At 37.3% G+C, this 22,774-nt stretch overlaps 1 protein-coding gene across 1 annotated transcript in view; it reads left to right on the forward strand.

Annotated features, from left to right (window-relative positions):
- The first annotated feature begins 6,774 nt into the window (after window positions 1-6,774).
- The window catches only part of LOC114642656 (cleavage and polyadenylation specificity factor subunit 7-like), a 209,011-nt gene continuing 193,011 nt past the window's right edge, over window positions 6,775-22,774 (forward strand). The window contains exon 1 of the mRNA XM_051922065.1: window positions 6,775-7,062. The gene's annotated coding sequence lies outside the window, so the exon portion shown is untranslated. The remainder of the gene's footprint in view (window positions 7,063-22,774) is intronic.

Below are 22,774 nucleotides of genomic sequence, written 5' to 3' on the forward strand. Positions count from 1 at the left end.
AATTTAAAATGTAATTTTATTTTCAAATAACTTTACAGCTAAGCAGAAAAGCAATGCTTTGTAAAGATGCATTGCATGGTACAAACGAACAGAATTCTAATTTTACAGTCTCGAAAAGCCTTTCTGCTGCTGTATGTACATAGCCTTTCATAGATAGATGAGTATAGATATCAATATTTATGTCGTGGAATTAGTAAAGTCATCCTCTATGTACTTCGAATGGGTCCTCCAGAATGGGTGGATATGAAAGGTTTGAATTCTAATAAAAAGCATATCAGCACTAGTTTATCATTAGCAGTCGCCCAGTCCCCTCGACGGTATTACTACAGCATATCTGTTTGATCGGATTCAAAAGAAGGGCATCTTTACCTCTATTAAAATTGTGGAAAGTATGAGTGATGTTGACAAGAAGGAACATAAAGCCTCAATTAGATAGATAGATAGATAGATAGATAGATAGATAGATAGATAGATAGATAGATAGATAGATAGATAGATAGATAGATAGATAGATAGATAGATAGATAGATAGATAGATAGATAGATAGATAGGCTATATGCACACTCTGTTCCAGAGTCTGCATCATGCAGCTGCCTCACTTCCGGCACTACATACTAAAAAGGACTAGCTATGGTGTTTTTCACCTGATTGCTTCAAGACATGTCCAGATTTATAGTAAACAACGCAAGTTCCACTTTTCAAACATTGTGCCAAACGTCCGGAGCTAAAAAGGTTAAGGGCTATACAGTATGTTTCAAGCTACATCCACAATTACAAAGGTAAGATCTGGATGTAGTAACATGTTTATGTACTAGCCAAGTCTAACATAATGATACCACTAATGTCATGTGTCTGTGTCAATCACTGTTACAATTTTCCTAACATCTTTGTCAATCTCAGTTTCAAACAAGGATTCAGAGAAAGGATAAGTTAGGTTACCATTAGGGCTCAGTACTACAGACCAATGAGAAAAAAACAAAAACCTCACAGTTTGAGCATAATGGAATGTTATCCCGCAGGCTCATTCATGAGACAGGTCCCTGTTTGTCAAGTCAAATAATAATAACATGAGTCTGGTGGACATCTCACCTTGTAAAAAAGCGAAATTCTCTGACTGAACCAGCAAAATGGTGAATGCCAAACCATTGCTTCTTTGTAAGGATTTCAGTTTGTTTCCTCAGCTAGAGATCTCCTCTCTGAGAAACATGTTTTCATCAAGCGCTGGATGGACCACTGCTGGATCCATAGCATAGTTGTGGTCTTTGAGGATTTTGTCACCCTCCTCCTTGCCTAGTATGTCATCCTTTGTTGGTTGCTTTCTCCTCTCCCAAACCCTCAGTCTTGTAAGAAGAACAGTGAAATTGTTCTCAAACAACGCAAAAAGTGCTCCCTTCTTCAATAGTTGTCGTCCTGTTTCCCTAGCTTGCGAAAATCCTCTTTTTTAAAATGCCGGCTACAAAACAGTGTATGGAGACTAACTGTAAAGCTACAGTAGTGACAATCCATTTAGATTGGGTTTCTGCATTGGCGGGAAATGTATGAACACTAAGTACCTTGTTGCATTTACTGTATTCTCAACATAAAGGTACACAACAATGTTCAGCTGTCGAGACATCTGAACTCTGAAACTTAAACTTCTTTTTCTCTTGACATTCTTGCCACTAAACTGCAGTATGGACAATGGAAGTGACTGAGCTGGCTGAGATTTCACCAGAAGTACATCAGCTCTACCATGTGCATATAGGCTATTACAGTCAATCAGCTCTATCTGGGTGCTAGTCCACAAATAAAGAACCTTTGATTTGCCCATGAATTGAAATGCAACTGTCCTTAAATAAGCAGCAGTACTTGCAAAAAAGCAACCTAAAACTGTAAAACTAGTAACAACTGAAAACAAGTTCCAATCCTATCCCAACTTACTCTGTCTTGCTTCTTCCCAGCATACCATCTTTAAAACTTTATGGTACTGTATTATTATATTATGATGAAAAAAAACTTGCACTCAAATACACATCAAAATGATTAAAAAGGAAGAAAATTTTACTTGGTTAAAAATAAGAAGAGCAGTCACAGTCACAGTGATGCATTATAAAATCTTAATACTGTTGATATGAAGGAACTCCAGTAGTGTTTCTTTATGAATGGCTGAAAAATTCATTGGCTGAAAGTGCTGCATGTCTACCTGACTTCACTTCCAGGTTTTTGTCTCCTGGCCCCAGTCTGGTTTCCTCTAAAGGGGCAACGCCACCGTGTTCAAGATGGTCAAGCTCTGACAACAGTCTGGAAAGACATTTATACTTTGTTGCATTTTGCCTTGCTTCTTATTTTCTCTTTGGCCAACAAATATACAGAGTTTGCCTTCAAGGTGCCTCAACTCTCTCTGTCTGTTTTGTTTTGTTACTATATATAAATATATATATCTCATCACTTCTATTCAATTTTGTTTTGTCATGTGAATGTGTATTAATTTGATTAAAAAGTTGATCAAAATACAAGCCTTCATAGATCCTTCTGTAGATTCTCTTGCACTTTATTTTAATACAAATGTCCTTTCTATTGTATAGTACATAATGCATTATACAGGTAGTAAAGTAATTTAAAAGTATTTGGTATCTTTTGCCCTTCATGTACCTTCAGTGCCTTTCTTCTGTATCCTCATGTGTCTGAACATCTCTTCACCAGCGCTCCTTCTCTTGAGCGCAATCTGCTCCTCGTGTGTCAATTGCGTGACCAAAGTGAAACTGACCAATCATATCACTCTAAGGGACAGGACACCCACAGACAGTAGTGTTTTACTATATAGTAGATATATTACAATAAAGAAAAAAAATAAGTTATTTCCATGAAAGTATGTAAAAGAAACAATGTTTTTGCTCTGTTGGCTTCATCAAATGTGCAACTTAAAAGAAAATGAAGGAATAAAAGCAGGGCAGGGGAAAGGTAAAAATGAGAGTACAAATGAAAACGCTGCAATTAAAGAAGACAAAAGGAGGTATTAAAATGTTAGTCAGGATCTGGAGAAATATGTGATCCTATTCAAGCAATTAATATCAAAGACATTACAAAGCCAATTGTGGAAATCTTAAGATCCCCTGATCATAGCCACACTGATATGTCTGTTGTCTTTCACAGGGCTTCAAAAACCCTTTCTAAAGAAAAACAGAAAAAGCTAAGCTCATTTTACCCTCGAATCACATATTGCTTCAACTCTTAATGACTAATTAACTTTTTAATTTCTCTCCCATCTTCTCAAATGGCAGCTTTTTCTTACCTACTCTTCATATTTGTTAACAGTAAATACGCAAATGAGTTTTACAGTAAAGAATGTAGTAAAGGATTAATAGTTAAATTGGGTACAATAAGCACAAGTTAGTGTGCATTGATGTTAGAAGATTTAAAGAAAACACATTTAAAATGTGGGTATTTAAACAGTCATAGTATTTATAGCTGGGTTGGAGTGAAAAAAAGCGGTGAAGAGTGTTTTCCTAGGGAAACAGGCAGGCAGACATTTTATAATGAATCTAATGGGTACTGCGCTCCCACTGTGAAAATTTACCAAATACATTGATTTTGAGGTTGCAAAGGTTTTGATTTAAATGACCATGTCTTCCACATTTCTGCGGTATGCGTGTGACAACAAAAGTAAACTGGAAATAGTACATTTTTTCGCAGATTCCTGGAACTGCTGTGAGGATTGCTCTGCACTTCCACTTTGCTTATGGTAAAACAACTTTACTAAACACTTAATTTCAGCCTGATTAAACTTAGGTGAATTGGCATTGCTATAGTGGTCCTAGTGTATGTGTGTGTAAAGAAAAATGTAATATTGTTTTAAAGTCAGAAAGCTTTCTGAAGATTAGCAGCAGTGCTAAAAGAGGTTGTTGTCCAGGATGGCTTTTTTAAAACTACCAGTCAGTCTGGTCTTTGGTCTCTGACATCTCTCTCTGCCATGGTGTATGGGTGAAGGAATGATGGAATGATGTAACGACTCAGAGCTTCTCTATTAGTTTGATTTTATGCCAGTCCTATGGCTTTGAGATGGAACCAACCTCTTCAGACAACAGGACATTGTACTGCAGGGTTCCTCCCCTCATTTAGATTTCATACCCTTTGACACTTCAAGTTCTGTGTAGGCATAAATCAGTTCCTCAACAAATCTGGTTGCCCTTTCATCTTCCATCTTCATTGCAAAAGTCAGTTTCTACTTGTTCTATTTTGGCATTGTACTAAATTTTCTCCAATTTCCTTTACATGTAGTTTGTAAACTTCTGGCATTCAAAAGCAAGATTATTCAATTACATAAACAAGAAAGAAAAAATGTATAGATGTAAAACAGCCTTGACATGTATAAAAGAGTCCCAAAGAGTTCATCACAGTCAGTCTGAGCAAAAAACTTCTAACTGAGGCAGATTGCACTTTGCTTTTTTAGTAAGTCACTCTTTCTTGTCTCAGTTTGCATTTAGAAAAGGGAATTAGTGTGAAATTCATAAATATATATATAAATATGTATATGTTTACCGTAGTAAGTTCTTAACTCTTTTTTGTCATTTATCTATAATACTAGTCATTTAGCCCGTTATAATAACGGGCGCTAGAACAGTAGTGCATAAACATTAGTAGGAACAGTCTATATTAAATGGCAAGGGGATTTGACTTCAAAAAAGGTGACCTCAATTGAGCCCGCCTTTATTCGCTGCTCCCAATTGAGGTCGCCCTTTTGAGGCTCGTCTTTTTGTGCGCACCCTTATTGAAGGATACCGTCTTGTACGTCCGCTGGCTTGTACGTCCGTAATATACCTTTAATTTTCTCTGGCGGTAATACAGGCGTGCGCGTCGGTAATATGCCTTTAATCTCCTCTGACAGTAATACTGGCTTGTATGTGGCTGTAATATGCGTCACTGTATTGTGTACCTTTCATTTCCTCTCGCAGTAATACTGGTTTGTATTTCCGTAAAACGACTCTAACTTTCTCTGACAGTAATATCGCACCGTGCCCCGCGCATGCGCACTTCATCAGAAGACACCCACACACAGACACCTGGACGCACATAGGGATTTTATATATATAGATTCCTCCCATAATTGAATCTTAATATTTACAATTAACAATTAATGAAGAAGACACCAGGCTTAGCTAATGACACAGAACAGATAAAAGGCTTCATATCAGAAATTTAAAAACTGAGTTTGCTAAATTTTATTGGACTGTAAAGAAAAGCCAAGCAAAATGACACCTTTTATTGGCTAACTAGAAAGATTACAATATGCAAGCTTTCGAGGCAACTCAGGCCCCTTCTTCAGGCAAGATGTAAGCCTTAAGAAGGGGCCTGAGTTGCCTCGAAAGCTTGCATATTGTAATCTTTCTAGTTAGCCAATAAAAGGTGTCATTTTGCTTGGCTTTTCTCTACATTCATAATGGCTAACACGGTACAACACCCTAGTACTACAGATTGGACTGTAACAAAATTTTTCTGTGTTGTAGGAAGATAATTAAGCGTTTTTTATTTTGTTTTCTAAAATTTTCATCATCATCATTATGATTTTCATTCAGCCTTTCAAGATGGTATGCTTATTTAACCAGCTACTGTATTTCTTATAAATCAAGCAAGGGGTTTGAAAACAAAGTAGCTTTAGCAATTTCTTCTTCAGAGTCATTTGCCCTTGTGTCTATAGCTTTAGCAATTTCTTCTTCAGAGTCATTTGCGCTTGTGTCTACTTGTTGTTAGTTGTCATTACTAAGAGAAATAATGGAAGAAGTTGCTGTGGGGCATATTCCACAGAAAGCTTTGAATGGGAAAATAACAAAAGAAAGTTAAAATGTGAAAACTATGGCAAAAATATAAATATTAATATTTTTTTTATAAATTTCAAAATCACCAATGTATTTTCTAAATGCATAACAAAAGAAGAAGAAACCTTAAAGAAAAACCTGTAGTCCTATGGGTCTGGGAACAGAAACCAGTACTTTAGAGACACTTTTTATACTTCATAAAATAGCCTACCAACTATTACCATTTAATCTTCTCTCAAACTTTCTTAATCAAAACCAACATGGTATTCCTAGTTGATGTCAGTTCACCATAGTATCCACACAAAGTTAAATTAGAAACAATAATTAACCTATACTGCGCTTCACTGGGGATATGGAAAGAAAGCTCACAAAAACATAGAAAAAATAATTTGGAAAGTAAAAGAGGGTGTGGAATTTGAACCCGACAGGACCATGCTACTCTCTGTTAGAACAGAAGAATGAAATTAGTTATTTAAAAACAACTATTTACAAACGTGATTGCAAATTATGTTTTTATCAAACTCATTTTCTTAATCTGCATAAATTATAAATTTATTAAGTTTATTAAATAAGCTAACATCTATTATATATCTCATTATTCCACCTAAAGAAAAACATTCAGTTAGAAACTCCTCAGGAGACCCTTAAAAGGCGTTTAATCGGACTGTTCATCTTAATGATGAACCCATGTAAGTTATAAACTTCATTTAAAAAATAAAATAAATTAATCATAATGGAGCAATACTGCTCATAGTGGGCTTCTGGACAAACGTGAAAGAGCAAGCCTATCTTACTTACTTTGCGTTTTATAGAAATAAATCCTTAATTCCAAAATTTACGCTATTAACATTCTGTAACGTCTACACGTCATATGTTCCCTAAAAGCCTTAGCGATGTAATGTCGCTCTGCCTCTGAAGACGAGTATTACTTTTTCAGCAAGCCATGTCGGAACGTTATGTACCTATCAGAAGGCTTGTGTTTCCTATCCGGAAGGGTGATAATTGTTACTCAGTTCTCTTAGAAGATTCCGGCGACGTGAAAAGACGATCGTTTTACGGAGGCGGTTTTGTAGCAGGACATAGTTCTCAGTTCTTGGTTTAACGCAGACTCAAGCAACGGACATCATATCAGTCCCTTGACGGTGTCTTTGTTGTGACGAATTTCGGGCGGAGTGACACGTTTCTTTAATGGCAGCTACTGGGCCGACTGAAGGCACAGATGTCATCGATATCTACGCCGAGGAAGAGCTTAATCAAGTTGGAACGGAGGTGCGCTGTTCACTAGAGTTGTGATTTAGAAGAGAGCAGACAGCCTTTATTTCTTAGACATTTAGAACAGGACTCAAATTTTTATTCGTGCTCGACTAATCATTGCTCCTAATGCATTAAACATTGTTGGGGTATTAAAAAAAACATTTTAGAGTATATCTTCATCTTATTTCGCATTTGCAGTTGATTCGCTGTTTCGTTTAAACTTTCTACTGTTCAGCATTTTGTGTCTGGATTTTTTTAAGGTTTTGTAGCTCGAGACATAAATTGACAAAACGTGCTGCAGCTCGCAACATTGGCATTTTGTCAGCATTTTAACCTTACTGTGCATATTTGTAAAGTTTACGTATGTCATATACACGATAGTAAAAGTCGTAATTTCTTGGTACGTTATTGTTTAAATATTTTTAATTGCACTTTGATCTCAGGCAGGTTAAAAAATAAATATCAAGCCTATTTGAGCCGTAACTCTACATTCAATATTTTTTTCCTCAATAACGTATTACCGGTGTTGCTTAAGTTCTACCGTTTTGTAAGTTAGTTCGTACTGCTTTGTCGAGTTGCTCGAACCTGGAAATTTTTTTGTGCTTTTGTTTTTAATAATTACAAAAATGCAGGTTCATCGCTTCTGCGTGAAATAAAAAAACAGTGCATAACCACACAATATATTTACATAAACAATCTTCTCTAAGTAAACAAACATACAGTAAAAGCAATCTGGTTTCTGTTACCAGCCACGATATGTGTACATGGCAGTGGAGGAGAGAGAATACCATTTTAAACCTGGTAGTCCATTCACTTGCATTTTGTTAATACAAAGCCTCTACCTTTAGTATTAATAACGGTGGTGAGATGAAAAGAAAATTTAACTCTAGTTTGTATGTCATACTGTCAAGACAAGGCGGGCATGGCTTAGGATTTATGGATTGTTCCTTTTAATGTTTGGTTTTTGATAAATTCTTGCTCAAAATGTGTAATGACAGCGGGTGTTTTAAAATCTTATATATGTGATTATTGTGCCAGAATGATAGTTTGATTAAAAAAAAGTCCTTGTATTTAAACCACAGTATATTTTTTTTCTTGTAATCAAACATTTTTTTTTCCTCCCGACCAGTTTCATAAGAGCTGCATGTAAGTCTTTTGCTCATATTCATTACTGGTTTTCCCATGGAGTTTTTGCACGCTGTCATTGTTGGTTTCACTGAGCAATCCAGTTTTTCACCCAGATTCCGAAGAAGTGCAGGTTAGGTTAAACTGTAATTCTAAATTGATTGATATGCTTTGTCCAGAGAAGGTTTGGAGTTCGCTGGAAAGTTAATGTTCCCAAGAGCATGTGTTCAAGTTTCTGGGTTCAGAAAATGCATAATTTGAGTGTTTCTATTAATTTTGTGTGGGGTTGAATTCAAAATGAAATGCATTGCAGACAAATAGTCTGTTATTCACGTGGTCAGGGATTACTTGACCCTGACAGAATACTGAGTACTGTATTTCTGTATTTCAAGAAAATCTCAAAATTAACATTACTTACAATAGTAATGGTCCTTTATCCACGGTATAGCCCTGCTGAATAGTTCAGAAAATAATTAAGCTGAGTGTCCAATAGTTAGTTAATTTCTTCAGTTTGTCAATTTAGTCATTTACTGAATGTGTAGTGACTAGTCAACAGCAGTTGCTAAAATTAATCTTTTTGTGGTTGATTTTTTTTTTTTTTGTTGTTGAACATTTTCTTTTTTGGTGTTGGTTCTTATTTCAAGCATGTCACCAGCATTTATTTCTCTAGCGCATTTTCAGAAAAAAGTGTGGCTCATAGAGCTTTGCAAGAAATATAAAACAAAAGATGAAGTTAGGAAGGAAATGGACAAATACTAGCTAAATACATACACACTACAAATAAGAGCTAGAAATTGAACCATTACCAAGCATAACTTAAACTGGAATTCACTATAACAACAACATTTATTTATATAGCACATTTTCATACAAATAATGTAGCTCAAAGTGCTTTACATGATGAAGAAAAGAAAAAAAAGACAAAGTAAGAATTAAAATAAGACAACACTAATTAACATAGAATAAGAGTAAGGTCCGATGGCTAGGGAGGACAGAAAAAACAAAAAAAAACTCCAGACGGCTGGAGAAAAAAATAAAATCTGCAGGAGTTCCAGACCATGAGAACGCCCAGCCCCCTCTGGGCATTCTACCTAACATAAAGGATCAGTCCTCTTTGTATTTAGGATTCTCATGGAAGAACTTGATGATGATGGTCATGTAGACTTCTGGCTTTTAATCCATCAATGTAGGAACATCATGGTGCTTTGATTAGGTGGTGGTGGCGCTGGTCGCCACCACAGAAAACTCGAGGAAAAAAAAAACAGAAGAGAGAGTAGGGGTTAGTACGGATTTTGGAGCCACCCTGAATAGTAATGATAATTAATTGAATATACAGAGCATCAGGATTAAACTAAAATGAAGTTATGAGAAAGTCATGTTAAAGTAATGTGTTTTTAGCAGTTTTTTTAAAGTGCTCCTCTGTATTAGCCTGGCGAATTCCTATTGGCAGGCTATTCCAGATTTTAGGTGCATAACAGCAGAAGGCCACCTCACCACTTCTTTTAAGTTTAGCTCTTGCAATTCTAAGCAGACACTCATTTGAAGATCTAAGGTTACGATTTGGAATATAAGATGTCAGTCATTCTGGTATATAAGGTGGAGCGAGATTATTTAAGGCTTTGTAAACCATGAGCAGTATTCTGAATGACACAGGTAACCAGTGTAGTGACACCAAAACTGGAGAAATGTGCTCAGATTTTCTTTTCCCAGTTAGGATTCTAGTAGCTACATTCTGCACTAGTTGCAAACAATTTATGTCTTTTTTGGGTAGTCCTGAGAGGAGTGTGTTACACTAATCTAGTCGACTGAAAACAAAAGCGTGAACTAATTTCTCAGCATCTTTCAATGATGTAAGAGGTCTAACTTTTGCTATATTTCTTAAGTGAAAAAATGCTGTCCTAGTGATCTGATTTAATATGTGATTTAAAATTCAGGTCACAGTCAACAGTTACCCCTAAATTCTTTACCTCCATCTTGATTTTTAATCCTAATGCATCAAGTGTATTTCTAATAACCTCATTGTCCTTATATATAATTTGATAGTATCCGTATGTGTGGTGTTCGCATCAATATCCTGTATGTTTGACAATGTATGGTATTCGCGTCAATACCTCGACTCAATACAAGTTAGAACCGTGCAATGGGACTCTGCCTCTGTAGTTAGAACATAACGTGGCAAACGTGGACGCAGTATTGCATGATCGGCTAAGAATGTTCGAATGCTACAGTGACGCCGCTGGACGGCCGAGTATAGTAAGTCGGTGTTGGTTCAAGCACATAACAGTAAGTTCGGTTGGTTTTTGGAACATTGGTTTGGTGGGGCGTACTTTCCAAGACTAACATTGTCGACTGACTTAAACCCTTTGACAGCTCCGGAACCGTAAGTAATTTAGAACGTATCGCCATTTGCTTGGTACGTCGAAATCTGTCTTTGGGCAGTTCAGTTTTGACATTCGTCCTTCTGACATCTATTGGCAAACTGAGTAATGATGACTGGGTATTAACAACGGTCATTGTTTAAATTTTAGCCGATCTCAGATCTAAAATGACCATGGCAGCATAATTATTACTCCTGCTCTGAATAGAGTCGTAAAATATAGTTGGTTTTTGAAAATTTGTTTGCTGGAAAAAATCAAATGAGGTGCGCCGAAGAGCTGAATTCACGTCTCGCAGCCCCGTTTAAACGGGAAGCTCTTCATTACATCGGCCGAAAAGGTTTATTTTAAGCACAAATCCGTGCCATGATAACAAAATCATTTCAATGACTTAAAAAAACAAATAATTCTTTGCAGAGAAAGTATGGATTTCACAAATGTAGGATTTGTAGCACGATTCGATCGGGCTCCCAGTCGCTATGTTTCTTTAAATTGCCAAGAGATGGCGGAAGTGTCCCAAGTATGAGAAGGCCAACCATAGGATTGTACAAACCGCTGTACGCTCCAAACCAGATCCCGGGGGATTACATTTCATAGATGAGGATCAACAATTCTTTTGGTTATATTTCGCCATTAGAAAATACCATTTTATAATCTTAGCACTCAAGGTCACCTTACAATAAAATTAAACAACATTGGTAAAATTAAAACAAGAGAATGATAAATCAAACATCATTACTTAGCAAACAAACAAACAAAGATAACTGCCAGTAACAGTGCAAAATTCACAATTGGTATGCAAGTTTGAAAAGAGAAGTTTTGAGGGCAGTTTTAAAATGTGTTATTGAATCGAGCTGACGTATATGAGCCGGAAGAGAATTCCTGAGTTCAGGAGCACTATGAGAGACGCTCGAGATCCTTATAACAGAGTCTGACGTGTGGTACAGAAAGTAGAGCTGCAGATGAGGATCTGAGTGAGCAAGAGGGGTGTTAGTCTGTAGGAGATCAGTGAGGTTGTGGAGAGCTTGAAATGTTAAGAGCAATATTTTGTATTGTATTCTGTAGTTAACAGGGAGCCAGTGAAGTTGAGAGAGAATTGGTGTAATATGTTCAGTGGATTTAGAACAGCAGTTTATTATCCTGGCAGCAGAATTTTGAAGAAGTTGTAAGCAATGGATAAGTTTTTGTGGTATGCCAGATAGAGTAGCATTACAGTAATTTATATGTGAGGTGAGTCGGGCATTAATTAATACTTCAGTACTGTGCTGCGTAAGAACAGGACAAAGTCTAGAAATGTTTCGGAGATGGTGAAAGCAGTCCGCGAAATGTTACTTATATGGGAGGAATTATTTAATAATTATTATTTAATAATTGCCTTTATTAGTGTATAAATGGATATAAATAATTACATTTAAACGATTCGCCAAAATCTGTTGTATGTAAACGATACTGTTTTAACACTAGAATTACCAGAGTCTACGAAAAAACTCGTAGATCCGGCCCACCTTAAAACCATTGTCACCTCTCTTCTGTCTTCTAAATGTGCCGATTAAGACGAGCCAGCAAGCAGCCGGCTATTCCATCCCCCACCGCCGCAGAACGTTCACTAAGTTTTCCCAGCTCATGCCTTGTTTGATTATCTGGGAGTGACTGAACTGCTAGAGTTTGAGTGGAAATAATAGATCGTTATTTGGAACACACTCATTTCATGTGTGTTCCGTTTCTACAGTAATCTGTGTAAACACATTTTAAAAACAAACATTTTTCATATTTTAGTAGTAAATGACAAAATGTAGGCATAAACTATATAATATATGAAGCTTGAAGTCCAAAGATCAAGTAAACACTTTCACAAAAGGTTAAAGGCAAAACTATAGTTTCCGTAGAGTAGTGGTAAGATTTGCTGAGTTGTAATCAAATGTCCCCAGTGTAATCAAGAGTCCCCGGTTCGATCCCGACTTACTCCTATATTTGCTGTTTTTAGTAATGAGCTGCTCTTATTGTTAATATTATACAGTACACACATACACTTGGTTTGCGTCTGTAACACACGGTGTACATTTATAGGACTTGTAAAAGTTTCCGTTTTTTTTCACTTTTATTCTCTCTAAATCACGATCACGATACATACTAAGTCGCGGATAGTTGACACAGACTGTTCAGCCAATCAGTGCGCAGCAGGCCTGTTGAGCCTTAGAGACTCGAGTTCGATTCCCCGCTGGAAAGAAAGTGTTATTTTTTTATCTTTTTAACCATATAAAGTGGTATGCACTGTCAGTCAGTCAGATTGTTGTATTTTCATGTGGGATGCTCCTTTTAAAATATTATTTTTAACAATTGAGACTGCAATTAGCATAAACAAGTGTCTTTATAACTGTTAATATATATAAAAACAGCTAAGGGGATAGATAAATAGCTATAGCGCGTCTTTATTTGATCCAAATAAATAACATTTGAGCGGATTTATTTACTTATCTTCCTATAGCATAAAGTCACAAGTGAACTGTTGAGCTTCCTCTGTTTGATCGTCAAGGGCATGCTCACAAATTACACGTGTAATGCCACGAAAAATACCTGCTGACACTTTAGTACGCGAGCAATGGTACGAGAATGCAGTTAGACTTTTTTTGGGCACATACTGTACACCACGCTAGTGTTTAGATCTGGAAGGCGTAGTGTTGGCGAGCTCTGTAAGCCGTGCTGTTTCTTTGAAGGACAGGTGATTGGTAGGATGACGCCGGACTTTCGCCTTTACGCCTGGTGTAGCTGCGTTGTTGTTTTATGTGAGTCGACATTTATTGCGGGGAGGCCTTCTGTTTTCTCCGATCTGAGTTCACCTCTGTTATTGCGCGTCTTTATTTGAAAACAGCAGTGTCAGATTGGGGCGAGCGTCAACGCTAACTTTGACAAGCACTATAAATTTACAGTGGTTGTTACAGACGTAAATCAAATGTATGTTTTTATTGTATAATATTAACAATAACAGCAGCTCTCTACTCAAAACGGCAAACTTGAGAAGCTGCTAGCATCGAACCCAGAAGCTCTTGATTGGGAGTCAGCAGTTGTGTGTTCACGGTTCAAAGGCATAAGTCAAATAGATAAATATGTATTATACACATAGGAACTATTCATTTATTTTCAGTTAAGTCGTCTGCAGCAAACCTTTATAAATGAGGGTTTCTCCTTTTTAGATAGTGCAAACTGTTTCTTCTTCATTGAGGTTTTCTCTTGGAGAGCTTTTTTTATTTCATTGAAAATTAAAGCAGCAGCTGCCAAAATATGTAGCTTTCTTATTAATTTTTCAACATTGTGTAAAATAACTTTATAAAGTAACATAAAAGGTTTAAATACTGGTTATCCTTTTACTCTAAAATATTACTAAAGAGATACAAAAAAGTAAAATGCATATGTTGTTTTTCTTTAAGGAGATTAAATATTACTGAAGAAAGAAAAAAAAAAAAAACTAAAACAGCCAAATGGGGCTATGCATACGAACTTAAAAGGTTTAAATAAAACAGAAATATACACCTTTATTTTTACTTCCTTAACTTGTGGAGGGTGTATCCTGTAGCAAAGCCCTAATTTTTTTCGTGAAAGCCCGTTTCAGTCAATAAGTCTTAAAAAGAGGTGTAAAGATATTGACAGTAAGCTACACAAACCCACCAAGACCTGCAATCGTTTAAATCAAGGCGCGAGTCGAAAAACTCCATCCCATACTATTAGTTAACGATTAACACATTTCTATATGTATTGTAAGCATACAATACAACTGATAATATGTTGCGCTTATTTATCTGGTGTACCGACATTTTTGTGTGTTTAACGGCTGAAATCTAACGTGGTTTGTGCCCTTCAGAATGAAAACAGTTTGCATTTACCTTTTTAATAAAAGGCGAGCTTTTAAGCCTGAGAAATCACCCCGTAAATTCACACGTTTAATTGCACATGTGTTAATATGTATGCTTACACAGTATTAAAAGACACTCAACAATTAACGTCATTTACCTTCGTTCCCACGTTTGAGTCGTGCTGTAAATCTCTTCCTTGTTTTCAGTTCACGTGATTACGTAGGAGGCGTGATGACGCGATACATGACTCCGCCTCTTCTATTACAGTATATGGACAAAAAAGAGGTTCCAGTTTTGACCATTACACGTAGAATTTTGAAATGAAACCTGCCTAACTTTTGTAAGTAAGCTGTAAGGAATGAGCCTGCCAAATTTCAGCCTTCCACCTACACGGGAAGTTGGACAATTAGTGATGAGTGAGTCAGTCAGTCAGTCAGTGAGGGCTTTGCCTTTTATTAGTATAGATACTATAAATGTACACCATGTGTTACAGACGCAAACCAAGTGTATGTGTGTACTGTATAATATTAACAATAAGAGCAGCTCATTACTGAAAATAGCAAATATAGGAGTGAGACGGGATCGAACCAGGGACTCTTGATTACACCGGGGACGTTTGATTACAAGTCAGCAAATATTACCACTACTCTACGGAAACTGCTGTTTTTTTTCTTTAACCTTTTGTGAAAGTGTTTACTTGATCTTTGGACTTCAGGCTTCATATATTATATAGTTTATGCCTACATTTTGTCATTTACTACTAAAATATGAAAAATGTTTATTTTAAAAATGTGTTTACACAGATTACTGTAGAAACGGAACACACATGAAATGCATGTTCCAAATAACGTTCTATTATTTCTACTCTAAAACTCTAGCAGTTCAGTCACTCCCAGATAATCAAACAAGGCATGAGCTGGGAATACTTAGTGAACATTCTGTGATGGTGGGGGATGGAATAGCCGGCTGCTGGCTGGCTTGTCTTAATCGGCACATTTAGAAGACAAAAGAGAGGTGAGAACAGTTTTAAGGTGGGCCGGATCTACGAGTTTTTTCGTAGACTCTGGTAATTCTAGTGTTAAATGCTATTGTTTTTTCATCAGAAATGCCAGTTTTCACGTCTACGTGTATTAGTTTAAATGGCACTTTTACCACTCGTAATAGGGCGGATGCGCTGACGTATCGTGTCGACTGGGCAATACAGTTAATGCGGCGTGTATCTATATATGTCTTTGATTTGTTCACTTTCCGACGTAGTGTAAATAAAGTAAATTCATCTCACTGTGGTGCATATTCCATATGTAATACCATGTAACACATTATAATTCTCCTGCTTTACGTAAATATACCCATGCCACCGAAAAAAAGATGTACAATCCCACGGTCCACTTCAGATGCCAGAGAAAAGTATATTTCAAGGGCGTCTCAAACGCGACAGCAGACACAATCCAAAGTGGACGAACTTACAATAAAATGTGAATCAGAAAACTGTTTGTTCTATTTCTATGTTCTGTTTCTTTCATTTGGAAAATTCACCAGTTATAGATTCCTGGGCAACACCCGGTACTCCTGCTAGTATCCATTATTGCCAATCATTAAAATTTTTGTTTTCTCTTTATTTAGCTTGAGGAAATTACTATTCATCCACTTAGAAACACAAGTAAGACATTGTGTTAGTGAAACAACAGAATCGGGGTCATCAGGTGCTATTGTTAAATCCAGCTGCGTGTCATCCGCATAGCTGTGGTAACTCGCGTTATGCCCCGAGATAATCTGACCTAACGGATACAGTTTTTAAGTTATTTATGGTAAAGATTATAGTCTAATACTGTGGTCAGATGGCCAAAGAGAGAGAATAACACAAAACTCCAGCCGATTGGATGCTGCAGATTTAAATGGTTCCGGAGTTCCAATGCCAGAGGACAACACAGCCCACACTGGATGTCCTACAAAATATACATTAAAAATATACAGTAAATGTGGTAAAGTACTTTTAGGACCTCATATGTAGATATTGCTGAAGATTACATTTTGTGGGTTTTGTTAGTATCTGGAGTATCCGGTAGAGGATGCTACCACAAATAACTGGAAATAGAGAGAGGCAAAAAAGTGTGGTTTAACTACTGTGTTGATAAATGCACTGTATGACATTGTAGTACCTATTATATAATTGCCATAAAAATAATTATTAAAAAGCTAATTTAAAGAAGTAGGTTTTTAGAAGTTTATTGGTAAATGGAGTTCCTCCAGAATTTTTTTTTTTTTGGTTTTCTTGGTGGAGTGAAGTAGCCAGATGGCCTTTTTCCAAAAGAACTCTGCAGTATGTTTTAGATCAATTAACAAAATCAATTTAGTACAACGAAGGATTACTAAGCTGACATTTTTATATAGAATACAAAGGTAATTTGTCAGATTGACTAACCTCCACTTTATCTTTATATATAATATGCTACTGTGGCTGTTCGTTTGTCTGTCCAGGATTTTAAATCACATATAACTCGCAAACCATTTGACCTATCTATCTATTGACCTGAAATTTGGTACATATATACTACGTGATGTGTACTACCTGCTTTCGGGGTGATGATTGACCTCCAAGGTTATTCCTCTTTTTATTTTTATTTTATTGTAGAATCAACTCTTGGCAGCGGCCAGCAGGGCGGCCATGCAGCGCATGTGTACAGGTGCCGTTCTCATCCCTACCATCTTCTCCGTCACTTCCCCTACCTCTTCATATCTTAAATCATTCTTGAGGCATATTGAAGACATCAGTGCCAGCTTTAGTGAAAAATGAAAGAAAATGTACTACGTAATTGCAACACAAACACTGCCTTAATCAGTTTTAACGTGAATAGAAGCCGACGAAAGAAGAGAAGAAGCAGGCTGCTAGGGTGGAGAAAAGAAGAGCTGCTTAGGAAGAAGCAGGCGCATCAGCCTCTGAGCAAACGAATGCTAAATGTACAGAGAAAGAGTATGTACATACTCAATGTATGAACATTGAAAACTAATGTTCAAGTCAAGTGTACATGCAGTGCGCCATTACTGGTAAACCATAAATTCTGTCATAGATTTGGTAGCTTCACACTATGTTTAGACATTTCATCTCTTTAAAAATTATTAGCGTAATTTTCTGAATGAGCCTTTTACTCATTATGGCTTAATAATATAGTGTATTGAATATGAACAAATTAATGACTTGGACAAAGTTAATTTTAGGGTGTTTAACTATAATCACTGCAGAATACCCAGCAGTTCACACTTTCAATTACTTTCTGTGCGGTCTTTTCTGTACAGTTGTACAAAACTTTAATTTTGTTTTTCAGCTATTCAGAGCTGGACATGCTCTTGTGCTTTGAATTGTTGTTTTACTGCATAACCCAATTGTTTGAGCTTCAAATCATGGAATGATGACTTGTGATTTTCCTTCAACATTCTGATAGAGACCTGATTTCATGCTTCCCTCAGTTTTGACAATTCATTCAGGCCCTGAAAGTGCAAAGTGACTCCACACCATTTCACTGCCATTGGAATGTTTGGCTGTGGGCACTATGTTCTTTTTGTTGAAAGCTGTGTTAGCTTTACACCATATGTAATGGGATCTGTGTCTTCCTGAACGTTCTAGTTTTGGCTCATCAGTCCACAGAACATTTTGCCAAATATTTTGTAGGGAGTCAAGGTTTTTTTGGCAAATGTTAGACCAGCCTTTATGTTCCTCTTGTTACACGGTGACAACCACTGTTAAACACTCCCAAGGATATCATTCCCCTCCCCGTGTCTTTTAATGGTGGAATCATTAACATTGCTATTAACTGAGGTGAGAGTGGTCTGCAGTTCCTTAGATATTCATCTAGGCTCTTCTGTGACTTCTTGGATTAGTTTTCGATGTGCTATTGAAGTAATTTTGTTATGTCAGCCTCTCCTGGGTAGATTTACCACTGTTCCAAGTTTCCTCCATTTGAAGTTGATCTCTGTCATTGTGGATTGTTGGAGTCCCGGTGTTTTAGAGATTAATTTGTAACCTGTTCCTGACTGGTACATTTTAAAGAACTTTCTTTCTCAGGTCTTCTGGAATTTCATTTGATTAAAGCATAGTGTGATGCGTGACCTTTTAGCCAACTTCACATTGCTAGAAAGGTTCTATTGAAGTGATGTTTAAATTCAATAGAATTGGCAGCAAATCAAGCTAGGGTGTGAAGTTATTTAAATTAGATTCTTTGGCTGATTGAGTGACTAAGGGGGCAACAACCTTTTAACACTGGTGATGGAGGTGTTGAACTTTTTTCCTTCAATAAATCAAATGAACATTTAAAAACTGTATTGTGTTTACTCCGGTATGGGTTTTGTACTGGAGATCAGAAACAATTTAGTGTTATAGGGGAAATCAGGAAGGGGGCAAATACTATTAAATGTATAGGTCATGAAAACATATTTTAAAGGACATAGGTAGTGTAATAATATTATGACCAGGGAAGTGTGGTCAAATTTTGTTTTTGTTTATTCCTGCTGCTACATTTTGAACTAGTTGGCACCTGATGTGTGCCTCTTTTGGGGTTGTCTGTCATGAGTTAATTTCAGTAATCCAGTTGGCTAAGAGCTAATGAATGTATTACTTAGTGTCTTGATGCATTATATGATTATATGTATTATAAGAGGTTTAACTCTTAGTTTTAACAATGTGGATAGCATGTTATGAAGTTAGACTTGATCATCTGGCATTACAGATTAAACCAGAAGCATCTAGAGTTAATTTCTGGCATCCTCACATTTTATTTTTGCCAATAAGCAAAATTTTTGAGTTTTTTTTTTTTCTTTTTTTAACCTTGTTAAATTTGAATATTCATCCATTCCACAACGAGACATTGAATCAGAGAACTTAGTGCCTCAGGGTCATCTGGTGCTAACAGACAAAGTAATTCTGCACTTGAATGTCCAGGTTAGTTTAATTGTAGAGTTGGTGATAAATTTCTGCGATTTATGCTTTAATACAACACCTTATTCTTCCTCTTTTGGATGCTTCCATTAGGGGTTGCCACAGTAGGTCATCTTTTTCCATATCCTCTTGTCCTCTGCAACTTGCTCTTTTACACCCATCACCTGTATGTCCTCTGTCACTATATCCATAAACCTTCGCTTAGGCCTTCCTCTTTTCCTCTTGCCTGGCAGCTCTATCCTTAGCATCCTTTTCTCAAAATAACCTGCATCTTTCCTCAGCACATTTCCAAACCAAAGCAATCTCGTCTTGCTGACTTTGTCCCCAAACTGTCCAACCTGAGCTGACCCTTTAAGGTACTCATTCCTAATCCTATCCATCCTCGTCACACCCAATGCAAATCTTAGCATCTTTAACTTTGCCACCTCCAGCTCTGTCTCCTGTTTTTTTGTCAGTGTCACTGCCTCCAACCATATAACATAGCTGGTTTCGCTACCGTCTTGTAGACCTTCCCTTTCACTCTTGCTGATACTCATCTGTCACAAATTACTCCTGACGCTCTTCTCCACCCCTTCCACCCTGCCTGCACTCTTTTTTTCCCCTCTCTTCCACAATTCCCATTACTCTGTACTGTTGATCCCAAGTATTTAAACTCCTACACCTTCGCCAACTCTACTCCTTGCATCCTCTCCATTCCTCTTACCTCCTCATTTGCACACATGCATTGTGTCTTGTTCCTACTGACCTTCATTCCTCTCCTCTCTTGAGCATATCTCCACCTCTTCAGGGTCTCCCCAACATGCTTCCTACTCTCCCTACAGATCACAATGTCATCAGCAAACATCATAGTCCATGGGGACTTCTGTCTTATCTCGTCTGTCAGCCTGTGCATCACCATTGCAACTAAGAAAGAGACGATCCCTGATGTAATCCCACCTTCACATTGAATGCATCTGTCGCTCCTACTGCAGACCTCACCATTGTCACACTTCCCTCGTACTTATCCCCGTACAGCTCTTACATACTTCTCTGCCACTCCCGACTTCTTCATACAATACCACATCTCCTCTCAAGGCACCCTGTCTTATACTTTCTCCAGGTCCACAAAGACAAACAATGCAACTCATTCTGGCCTTTTCTATACTTCTCCATCAACACCCTCTGAGGTAACATCGCATCTCTGGTGCTGTTTCTTGGCATTAAACCATACTGCTGGTCACTAATCATTACCTCCCTTCTTAACCTAGCTTCCACTACTCTTTCCCACAACTTCATACTGTGGCTCATCAGTTTTATCCCCCTGTAGTTACTACAGCTCTGTACATCCCCCTTACTGTGTTCTTAAAATCGGTACCAGTATACTTCTCCACTCCTCAGGCATCCTCTCACTTTTCAAGACTCCATTTAACAATCTGGTTAAAAATTCCACGGCCTTTTCTCCTAAACACCTCCATGCTTCCAAAGGTATGTCATTTGGACCAACAGCCTTTCCATTCTTCATCCTCTTCATAGCTTCCTCCTTGCTAATCCGTTGAACTTTCTGATTCACTATCGCCACATCATCCACCCTTCTCTCTCTCTCTCTGTCTCTCATTCTTTTTATTCATCAGCCTCTCAAAGTACTCTTTCCATCTGCTCAACACACTCTCCTCACTTTGCAGTTTTCAGTCTCCTTCAGGTTGACCCTCCTGTATAGTGCTGGGCGGTATGACCATAATTCTATATCATGGTATTTTTCAAAATTATCCTGGTTTCACGGTATTGGACGGTATTTTTTTTCCCCATGGATGAGTGGATGTTAACCACACTTTCCACTGCAATTAGAATAACCAATTCCACTGTCATGAGAACTGTACATTGTACAAAAAAAAACATTTTAAAGTGCACACAAGTATTAATACAGGTTTACATGGCTCCATAAAGTGATAGTTTTCAAGGGGATGGCACTAATGAAGAGAAAGAATCACATTGCATGACAGTTGCAGTCAAAATATAGAACCTTTTAATTGAACAAAGTTTGCAAACAACTTAAACTAAAATTTTGACAACATATTTTCAACCATCCAAAGAGGTATTTAGACTTAGTAAAATATCCAGAGGTGCTTGTCAAAAGTTGTATTGCACTGAACATGTCTTAGAAAAGGAATAAATAGTAAATATTTTTTGTAAACCAACTACACTTTCTGTTAATGTTAACAATCTCTGTCCACTGACACATTAAAGTGACTTTTTAAATAACTTTACCATCATTAAACTGCCTAATATGTAAACTATTAAATAATTACAATAAAATAAATAATAGTATTATTACTGGAAGTTGCACTATTACTTCAAGCCCAGGTGCATTACACAGTACTCAGCAAATAAAAATAAAATAAAACAAGTGCAACTTGGTGATGACATCTTTACCAACTGAACCATCATTAAGACAAATTGCATTAATATGGACCTTACTTCAAGCTAAGCTATATACATTGTGGAATATGGCCGGCAGCTTATTCCGGCCAGTACCCCCAAGCCGCCAGATGGAGTCATCCCTGCAACATGGAGGGGCCCCGAATTCCAGCAGGGCATCATCACAACCCTGTTGGCAACCGTTGGGGCCGCCAGGGGACACTGCAGGGAGGCTCAAGGACTTGTATTTTCCGTATAACCCGGAAGTATTTCCTAGTCACGGGGACAGAGGAAATGACTTACTTCCGGGCTGAAGAAAAGGAGTTTTCACTCGACCCGGAAGTGTTATAAAGTCACATGGACTAAAGGACCGAAACACTTCTGGGTAAAGGACTATAAAGGATTATGGGAAACCCCAGCAAACTGAGCCGAGTTGGGAGGAAGGGTGACTGAGCTGCTGGGTGGTGTGGAGGATTATTGTGTATTGTGGAGTGGAGGGTGCTTTGTGCACATTGTTGTCATAATAAAGTCAATATCTGGACTTTTATCTGGTGTCTGGTGAGTGGTCTGAGGGTTCAAGGGGACGACAGCGCACACTATCTGTCACAACATAAATAATAAAACTGCAACTTGCATTTATAATGCTATTTGTGGTATAGCCGAACGGAATCGTATTAGGGCCACAGTGACGAAAAAAAACAAACTATATGTCGAGAGTAAAGTCAACATTTCCACTTTATTCTCATAGTTTATTTTGTCATTAAAGTAGAATGTCGTGAACTGAACTTCATCCTAAAATCAATGTTTAATTTACTAGATTTTCTCAAACCCCATCATAAGTTAATGTAGCACATTAAATGCTTTGTGTTAAGTGTCCCCCGACCCAGTTGTTAATCGCTACGCTTCTTAAACTGACTTCCTCCGCACTAAGAGGAGGCGCAGGCAGCGATTGCCGCACAGAATCCATTCACTTCATGATATTCCTGCTCTCTGAAAATGTAGAATGCTAAGATAAATACTTGATATCATTTTCAGGATGAAATGCATTAAAGCAG

This window comes from Erpetoichthys calabaricus, chromosome 2 (assembly GCF_900747795.2).
Source record: "Erpetoichthys calabaricus chromosome 2, fErpCal1.3, whole genome shotgun sequence".
NCBI classification, from domain to species: domain Eukaryota; kingdom Metazoa; phylum Chordata; class Cladistia; order Polypteriformes; family Polypteridae; genus Erpetoichthys; species Erpetoichthys calabaricus.